This window comes from Solanum tuberosum, unplaced genomic scaffold (assembly GCF_000226075.1).
Source record: "Solanum tuberosum cultivar DM 1-3 516 R44 unplaced genomic scaffold, SolTub_3.0 scf00122, whole genome shotgun sequence".
NCBI classification, from domain to species: Eukaryota; Viridiplantae; Streptophyta; class Magnoliopsida; order Solanales; family Solanaceae; genus Solanum; species Solanum tuberosum.
Genome location: NW_006239050.1, coordinates 1,446,840 through 1,457,138, shown reverse-complemented (window position 1 = coordinate 1,457,138; position 10,299 = coordinate 1,446,840). Strand labels below are relative to the sequence as shown.

The 10,299-nt window shown below is 32.1% G+C and overlaps 1 non-coding gene and 1 pseudogene across 1 annotated transcript; one reads left to right on the top strand and one right to left on the bottom strand.

The window, feature by feature from the left end:
- Positions 1–28: 28 nt before the first annotated feature.
- LOC102584516 (peroxidase 42-like) lies at positions 29–1,497 on the bottom strand (annotated as a pseudogene).
- An 8,135-nt stretch (positions 1,498–9,632) lies between these two features.
- Positions 9,633–9,704, top strand: TRNAG-UCC (transfer RNA glycine (anticodon UCC)). Its single transcript has one exon. It is a non-coding gene; the product is annotated as a tRNA-Gly (tRNA).
- Positions 9,705–10,299: the final 595 nt, after the last annotated feature.

Below are 10,299 nucleotides of genomic sequence, written 5' to 3'. Positions count from 1 at the left end.
AGGGTACAAGTAGTAGCAAAGCAAGTTCCTAGTGCTTGTTGGCAAGATAACACTGCTTTCTGATCTCACCCTTTGTTGTTCTCAGAGAGAACAGTGATGGCTCTTGCAAATTCCTTGAAGAAGTAGTCTTGGCTCTTTGCCATTTTTTTTACATAGAGTCTGGTCCTTTTATCTACAGCTAGTTGTTGGTCCACCAACATCAATTCCTTGTTGTCCAATATGTTCCTGTAGTAGTTGTTGCCTAGCTTCATGGGTGTGCCTCTGTCATTTCTCACATACTGCATGGCCTTTGTGTCGGGGATTGATTATGGGCATTTCTTTAGAATGTGGGGTATGTGTTCAGGGTTGAGTTGAGGGTCCACTTTGGGATATAAACGCTGAACCAACTTAATACACTGTGGGAAGAACACAACACACTGTGAGAACTTGCAAGAGAGATGAGAGATAATTAACTTAGATCTTTTTTTCTCTCGTCTCCTAATAATACGGAGTAGGGTTTTGCATGTTCAAGCCATGAAGAAAAACATCTATCAGAAATGCAAGATAAGGCTGCATATAATCAGTGTGGTTTGGCTCTTCCCATGACCTCATGCATAGAGTTTAGTGCACCAAACTGTCCTTATCCTTTTTTGCTAATAATTGATCCAAGAAATTCAAGGTATTGTGGGATGTGTATAGTGTATACCTAGCAAGGCAACAGCTCCAGGAGTGTTAATTCCAATATTGGCAAATCTCTCAAGCACAACACTAATGCTTTCATTGTGGCTTGGGAGGTGTTGCTCAAGAATATCTGCTCTGCTCCTCCTGCCATCCCTCCTTCCAGTTTTGAGTGGGATGTAAGGCCCTCCTAACTGTGCACAACACCATTAATAAGATCGCATTCATGTGAACCCACTAACTCAAGATCTTGAATTCGCCTCTGATATTGACAGTAGGTAACACTATGGAAAAAAAAATAACAATATTAAGTTACAGCAACAATGCCATCTCTACCAGACAAGACGATAATATCAGTACAGGAAACAACATCATCGCATTCCCTTTCTTCAGCTTCCTTAATTGTGTCAATGTAATATGTATCTGAAGTTTCTCATGCCAAAGCTCCTGTCTGTCTCCTTCTCAGACAGCATCTCCCTGGTTGAGTCCAGCAGCAATGAAGCATCACATGACTGCACCCACAAAACAATAAAAAATGCCACCATCTTAAACTTAAAATGTTCATCAAAATGGAGAAAAGAGTGTGAGAGAGATTGTTTGTACCTCAACAAAGCAGTCATGGAAGACGTTCCGTAGCCAAGAAAATGCATTGTTCTGTTGTTGTTTGTAGAGAAGGTTGACTTGCTCTTTGATATTCTCTTCAGCTTGTGGGCATGTGCGTTTGTAATAGTCCATAACAAGGCCAGGATTATCATCCTCCTTCTCCTCTGCAAATGCAGAGAGAGCTGAAAATAACAGCACACCAAAGAAGAGAGCTTTGGAAGTCATTGTTTTTACCATTGCACTCAGCTGTGAGAGATAAAGATCCTTGATCCCCAACTACTTCTTAAATAAGCATAAAAACTGAAGGACACTGCCAAAAAAAGAGTAGACATTATTTTCTTTCCCTTTCTTCTCAGGGCTCGTTTGAACATGATTTCAAGTCATAATTTAAAATTACTCATCTGAAACCATGTTAATTTGAACTTAAAATTTTTGTTTGAACATGAAATTTGAACTTTCTTTTTTATATAAAATTTAAATTTAGAAAACAATCAAATATGTCATCGAATTATCAGAATGCCTCAATCATGTCTTTTGTTAATAGTTGGAGTTATTTATGCCATCGCATGACACATTTGGTTCATTTGTGCTAACAAAGCCCTACTAGTACCAGATTATGTCACGTGGTATTATCTAAATCCTTCATTACTAATCAACCCCAACCCCTCGCACCCCTTTTTTACGAGTGACATATGTAAAGCATTTCATTAAGTTCAGTAATATATTTTAGTCATTTCTTAATCTCTTACAATATAATGGGCCATAGGCAACAACAATACATATATAAGAAATTATCAATGGACAGTTCGATCGGTTATTTTTAAAAAATTATATTATTTCAATTTTTCGGGTATTTTATAATGTATAATCAAAATTGGATTTTTCTTAAGGTCATCTCAATCGTATCAATTTCTCTTTTTAGTATCGGTACGATTTGGTTAATTTTCGGATTTTTTTACTTTTAAAGTTTCACCTCAAAATACACCATTATTAAAGTATTTCTTCACAAGTGTATTCTTGAAGAAACACTTCAATTCTTCACCAAGAAGCGAATAATATAAAACCTTGTTGCTATTGTTTGATCTTAAGCTTTTAATAGGAACGTTTGCATAGATTTTTTTGTATTGTTTGATTGAGTATCTATTATAGTATCTTTTAATTTAAACCTAATTAATTAAAAGCTAACTAAAAAGCAAAGGTCCACCAACATGGATTGTGGTGCAGTGGTGAAACTGCTTCACCCTTAACTAGAGGTCTCGGGTTTGATCCCTGGGTATGGAGAAAATCCTATTGGGAGTATCACCTTCGAATGGGCCCTACAGTGCACGATCTGGATTTAGTCGGGGCTCCAATGTGGGCTCCGGACACCGAGTGGGAAACAAAAAAAAGGGAAAAATTATGCGATATGACAAACATCTAGTGTATATTATGTAATCTAGCTATAGTTTCGATTATTTTTAATTTGAGGCTACCCTAGCTATTTGTATACAATTTATGAAAAATTCATAATAAATTATTATGTTTGTATATTGGCAAGCAAAATATACAAACGGAAAATTTCTAAATGTATAAATACAGAATTTGTATGTACTTACTATGTTTGTATATATATTCGCAAGTGAAATATACAAATCGCAATCTCCATTGTAAATACTTATCCGGTTTGTATATTTGCAAGCGAAATATACAAACGGACAAGCTAAATATACAAACCGTAGCCTCCATAGCAAACAAAACTATAGCTATGAAGCGCAATTACCGAAACTATAGTTATAGAGCCTTATATGTCTATTATCTTTGCTATTTCTGAAATTTTCTCTAAGAAAAAAAAAAAGCAAACACCCAAAGTCGTCGAGTCACCAAAGGCCTAGGGAATGAGATATTGAAGCAAAGATGGATGGCATAGATGAGCATTTTCTTTAACATCAATGACATAGATGAGCCAAACTTTTAACGGATGACATAAATGAGTCTTTTCTAAAAGTTCGATGGCATATTTGAGTATCTTCCCTTATTATAATAATATGAGTAGCATATATTTATTTTTAGGGGAGAATTGATTTTACAGGTTACTTACAAATTATGATTTTTAGTTTTATGTCTTTTTTACAAGATATTTCAATATCTCTCTTATAAATCTATTTGTTTATTATTATTTGAGTTTCTTATTTCATTTTTTCTTTCATTATTTAATATAAAAATATGAGAAATAGGAAAAATGAAGTGTGAATGAAAAAAAGAAAAAAAAGTAAGATTTTTTTTGTGGCTATATTGTTATTTATATTTGTATCGGTAAAAAAATAAATTTTATTAGAAAATGAGTGAAAAATAAATTTGATCATCAAAAGAATACACCTAAATTAGTCGTTGAATTGAAGAAGTTAAAAAGATTCACTTGCGAGAAAGATCAAATACACTCATACACGGTTTTTTAAAAATAATAATTTAAAATTATTATTTTTTCACTTCCGTTAAACCATAAGGATATATATGGATATGGTGAAAATTAGTCATTTATGTATTAATATGGATAGATATGAGCCACTTTTTTTAAGAGATATATCAATTCTAAATCGTAAAGTTGAGGATATATCAGGTCCTTTTCTCTAAATTTACTTTTAGTTTTAAAGTACTTTTTATAAGAAATTTTTATTTTTACATATAAGAATGATGTTGATCCAATCTCTTCCTTCAAGAAATAAATAACGTTCTCAAATCATTAGTAGATATAAACAATATATTGAAATAAAATATAGAGTATACAGTAAAAGTTTACATATTCATATGTGTCTACATCAAATTAATAAATATATAACATGTGTTTATATATAAAATAGTATATAATTATAATTAATTATTTATTATTTATTATTTAATTACTTAATTATACTTTCTTCCTTTCCATTTGGGTGGCACAGTTGAACCTAATGATCCAATGGATCTACAGATCCAGTTAAATACATATTTTTTTTATTATTACAAAATAGAAATCATTAGTTCCCTTTTTACGGCTTAGATTCTGATCTACTTTAAATTAAATTTAATTAAATTATATAGCTACTTGAATAAAACTAGTTACTCACTTTAGGAAACACATTCAGTTACTAACTACTCTCTTAATTTTCCAATTTTAAAATATGGGCAGTTAGATGAATTAATAAAATATAAGCTCATTTTACAAGCTCTGTTAAATAACCTTTCTTGGGTGATTGAATTCATTATAAGCCTAGTACAAATACAATTGTTCATAGACAAATCACTGATTAATTTACTCTTCAATATTAAATTAAATTATTATTTTGGCACAACTTGCTCATTTCTATACTTAATTTGTGGATAAAGATCCGATCAAGTATAATTAGGTTAAGTAATGTTCAATGGCCTTATAGATTCATGCCATGTGTACTATATAATAATTTATGGTTGAGATCTATTTAAATTATATACTCATCTTAATAATAAAACAACAAAGCCGACAATTATTTTTATTTTTTAAAACTATCAAATAAAGCAATATTAACACTATTCTTTTAGTACCAACATGAGTTGTGGTGCACTAGTGGGAGTGCTTCACCCTTAACCAGAGGTCTCGGGTTCGAGCCCTGGGTATGGAGAAAATCCTGTTGGGAGCGCCACCCCCCGAATGGGCCCTGCAGTGCGCGATCCGGATTTAGTCGGAGCTCCAATGTGGGCTCCGGAACACCGGGTGGGGAAACAAAAAAAAAAACACTATTCTTTTAGTTTCTTTCTCTCCGATATCGACTATCACTATTGTTTTTTTGCTCCGATTATTGCATTATTTCATTTTTGTTACTACTCTTTCTCTTATTTGTTGTGTACTACTTTGTATTTCGAATTATTTTGTTGTTATTGCTCTCCTATCTATCCCCCTTTTTCGAACTATTTGGTAGCTTTATTTAAGGTTCAGATCTAATGGAAACAAACTCTCTATCTCTACGAAATAGTGATAACTTTAGCGTACGTTTTACCCTTTTTAAATCACACTTATATGAAATTACACTAAATATATTATTGATAAGTATCATTTCTATCCAACTTGATTGGACACATAAAGGATGCTTGGTACTCATATTTTTTACCAATACTTGTAAAAAGGGTGATAAAAAGGAGGGATATTGTGAATTCTCAGTAACAAACTTGCAGCATTGATCTTACCATACTTGTAAAAAATGAATGCATATTTTCAATTGATTGGTATGGTCTTCTCTAAAGGTACGAGGTTTGCGGGTAAAAAGCAGGAAGTCCGCATATTCTCGCCAATTTTAATTTTTTTTTTCTTGAAAATATTAGCTTGGGTACACTTAATTGCTTTATTTGATAGTTTTACAAAATAAAAATAGTTGACAGCTTTGTTGTTTTTATTATTAACATGAGTATATAATTTAAATGGATCTCAACCATAAATTATTATATAGTACACATGGCATGAATCTATAAGGTCATTGAACATTACTTGACCTAATTATACTTGACTAGATCTTTATCCCCAAAGTCACTTAGTGTTAATGATAACTAAAATACAACAAATATAAATACATTGCGGGTGTGGCGCTTTAATGTGTGGTTCGCGTTTGGTACTTTAATTTTCGATTTTATGAGTGTGTATATCAAATATCAATCGTAATTTAGTGATTGTTTAATTTTTTTTTTCTTGTTCGATTGGTTTCGAGTGGTTTTTTTTGGTAGGAGCCTCATATGTTAGGCTATTTTTTGCTTAAAAATGAGTTATTTTCGATTGAATTAGTTAAGAGTCATTTGTAGGAAAATAGAAATGTCCTTATTTGGAGTGGTCTTTAATTTTGCCCCTCAAATTTTTGGTCTTTAATTTTTATTTTTATTAACAGACAAACAACCCCTTAAGATATTTTTTTAAAACAAATTGTGAGGCAGTTGAGTATGAGTTTTGGTAAGACATAATGTGCTATGATTTGTGGCATAACCTGAGTGTATGAACTTGTTAAGCCCGAGGCATAAGTTTATTAGTTTTAGAATTTTAGGTTAGCCTCTATCCTATATTTTTTAATGACTATAACTAACTAATTTCGTAAAACTACTAGAGTAGTAAAAAAGAGGAAGAAAACTTGTTCTCAACTATACAATTTAGATACTTAGTCCCAGTTTATGCATGTGATCGATAGAATGTTATAATAGCATTTTTCATCCAACTAGCTAGTAGTATGTGACTGTTTGTTCATGTGATCAAGAATAGTAGTACTATATATATATATATATATAGATAGAAGTTGCAACTGTTGCCTAAAAAGAGTACAGCTAGTGTATAAAACAAGAATGTGAGAATTAACAATCGGTTAAAACATGTGTGACGATCTAAACAGTTGATCTGGATCTTGAATGAAATCATCAAGAAGAAGAGGTGATGTTTTTCTTCTGGCATTTGCTTTTTACCCATTTGATGCCTATACAAGTGCTATTCTTCATCTTTTGAGCCACTGCTTTTGCTTTCCCAAGTCCTGCGCTTTTCTTCTTACTATCATTCTCTTTCTTGTTTTTGTGACTAATTTCCTCTTCATCCATAGCACCAAATCCTCCTGTCCCCCATTGATCTGCCCAACTTGGTGCCTCTTCTGTACCCATCAATCCCTTTCAAAAACAAACAAAGAGTACATAACAAATAGGGAAAATCTAACCAGAGGACAGAGGTGGATATGGTGTCTTTGTTCTATGTGTATCACTAAAACAGAGTATTTTCGACATAAAATCTCAAAAGTACAATGAATGTTGCTTAAAGAAATATAAGTACAACAAGTTTAGTACCTTAGATACTGAATACACATTTGAATATTTATGAAGAAGGAAGAAATAATAAATATAAACTCAGAAAGAGATCAAGAAATCAATCAAATGTTGTTTTTCTCATAGCAAAGTGTTGCCGCCAATCAAATATATCACAAACGGGGTCCATATCATCCTATGTTCAACAAATACGCTAGAATCACAGAAAATAGTTATGAGAGAAGAATCAAGGGATTGATCAATAATTGCTTGGGGCTTACCTCTTTAGGGTCTTAACAGTGGTTGAGCTTGGAACTGATACTTTGAAATAATGGAGGAGCTAAGTATGCTTAAGTAGGAGGCTATTAAGCTTTAATATGTTGTGAGCTAGGCTGTCTCTCAAACTTGTCTGTTCCTTTTAAAAAAGACTAGCCAGCTCATAACTTGCCTTCTTCTGAAGTAAAGTTTGTTGGCATCATTACTTTATTCTTCAAAATAACTACCTACTCACCTTCTGAATGGTCAATTCTTTGGTAACCAAAGGAGAAAGTAGAGTAGAAGGATACAGTTAACCAAAAATAGTCTGATGGTTCATTGGTTTGGCTTCAACATAATACTGTCTCATTTTGATATGACACCATTTTAACGTACACTTCTTTTGAATCTTGTGGTCTTAGATTAATGCTCATGAATATTGCTATCTTAAATACGTCACGTGGAAAAGTTAAAATTAAAGAGTTATCAAAAGAAGAGGAAAGAGGCATTACTTTTTTATGCGGGCTAAAAAAAGAAAGTAAGGCAAACAAATTGAAGGAATTGAGTTTGCTAAGAGGTTTTGGATACGAGATATGCAAAAAGATATCTCTCCCATCTCTCTCAAAGCTTTAACCTCCTGTAGAACGACTGTAGGCCTGTGCCAATTGTCCTGCCGATACTCGATAGAAATATCGACTTTACAAAGGCTAGCAGGTGCAGGTTATAAGGTCCGTTCTCGCCTGATGTCTACTCAGTATCCGTAACAGTTTTGGCCAGAAGTGAAGATGTAGCACTTGTATCAGATCATAGAACTAATGGAAATGCTATACAGAGAAGCATTTAGGATTAAAAGAAGGAACAAAAATTTCTAACACCAAAATTGATAATTAAATGCTACTTCATCCGTCCACTTTTAGTTGTTATGATTTCTTTTTTTAGAGTCAAACTATAAGAACTTTGACTAACATTTTACGATGTATTTTTTTATCATATTGATATCATTTTTTTTGTTATGTTGAGATCATTGGTTCATGTAAATGAGTAAATCATAACTTCATATTTATGAATTTGGTGGAAATTAAAATAAAATGAAACACACCTTGTGAATTTTTTTACCAGTACTAATCTTCACATTCACTTGTCACGCCTTGTTGAAAAAGATAGTGAATAAAGAAGAATGGATCATTGCTTTGTCTATTTGAGGAATATAAGAAGTTGGTAGAATGTCTCTTAATTGATTGTAGAAATCATTTAAATAAACAAGATTTTTAACCCCAATGGTTTTGCCAAATTCAAAGGGGTTAGTTACTATAGTAAAAAAACAGACACTTGGCATATAAATGGAAAAACTAGGAAAATTAATTTCTTAAAAAGAGATTGATGGAATTCCTAGTTAATGAGAGTGCCACTTGTTCATGATCAACTTTATTTTTGTGTGTAGAAATTGTTTTTGGTGTTCACATATGGATAGTTGCAAAAATGTCTTGGTACATTAGGGTTATTTTCAACTCTACCAATAGCATTTTCTTCATCTGCAGGCTAGGAGCCTAATTCATATTGTTGCAAAAGATAAGTTATATTGAGGAGTCTAAATATGAATTTTTGGGTGATTTGGTGTAGTTTTTAAAGTATTTTCGGATGAATCTGGTTTTGGATTCAAGGAAAACGATGGAATCACTTTTTTATATAATAGTGTACAATATTGTATATGGGTGTATAAATACCTCTTATAATTTTATATAATATTATATATTAGGTGTATAATATTCTATATCAGGTTAAAAAATAGTTTTGTAAAAATATATGAAAGTTTTGTATATTATTATGCATTAGATGTATAATGTTATATATCGAATCATGCTTCGAGCTAAAAATTTGTAATGTAAGTTTATGAGTATATTTTTGCAATGTAATTGGCTAATTATATATTTTTCTGAAATTTTCCCAAAGTAGTATAGATCCTAGATTAGGTTACAAAAATTAAGGAAGGAAGCGAAATTAGTAGTCACCTATGTTAAGCAGATGAAGTTGGTGATTTGACTTTTCCAAAGGTAAAAAACAATTCAAGTAGAAGCAATAATATCTAGGAAAGATTCTTAGAATATATATAACCCAATTTATATGAATTACTTTCCTTTTTAGTCAGTCCCAAAAAGAACGATATTTTTATATTAAGTAACAATTTAACTTTAAAATATCCATTTTACCCTTAATGAAATGATTTATAGTCACACAAATTTTATCATTCATTTTAGATCATTAAAAGTCTTTCTTTTTTTCTTAAACTATGTACAGAGTCAAACTATCTCACATAAAATGAGACGAAAGAAGTAGTATGTAAAGAGTGATTTTCAAGCAACGGCGCGTTTGTAGTCCAACGGTTAGGATAATTGCCTTCCAAGCAATAGACCCGGGTTCGACTCCCGGCAGACGCAATCACCATTTTTGGACATTATTCTTTATTATTATTCTATACTCTCTTATATATTCTATATTCTCTATCATGTTATTCTTTTGGCCAATGACATGTATAATTTGATACTTACTAATTGTTCAAATATGTGTAATGTGTTCCTAATAGTAACACTTGGTAAAAAACAAACGCTAATATATATTGATTGTTGGTGAATTTGGGTAAGCATCTCCCGTCTCCACTAACTTGCAAATAAAAAATACCAATAAAATTATTCTTATACTACATATTATATTATGGTCAAAACTTAATTCATTTACTATCAATGCACTTGTGGCTTGTTGTAATGACCCTCCAGGTCATTTTTAAATTAAAGCATTCATTCCCTCGTTTAGAGCGTTCCTGTAGCGACCCCAAGTCATTTATGACTTGCTGACACTGACTATTCGGTCGCCTGGTCGTTCGTTTGGGTTTTAGGCCCGTTTCCCTGTTTTAGAGATTTTATAACTTGAAAAGTTGACTTTGGTCAACCTTCTTGGAAGTCGTGCTCAGATGAAAATTCTGACAGCTAGTTTAGCTTCGGAAGATCGATTTTGGTCTAGAACGACCCTTTGTTC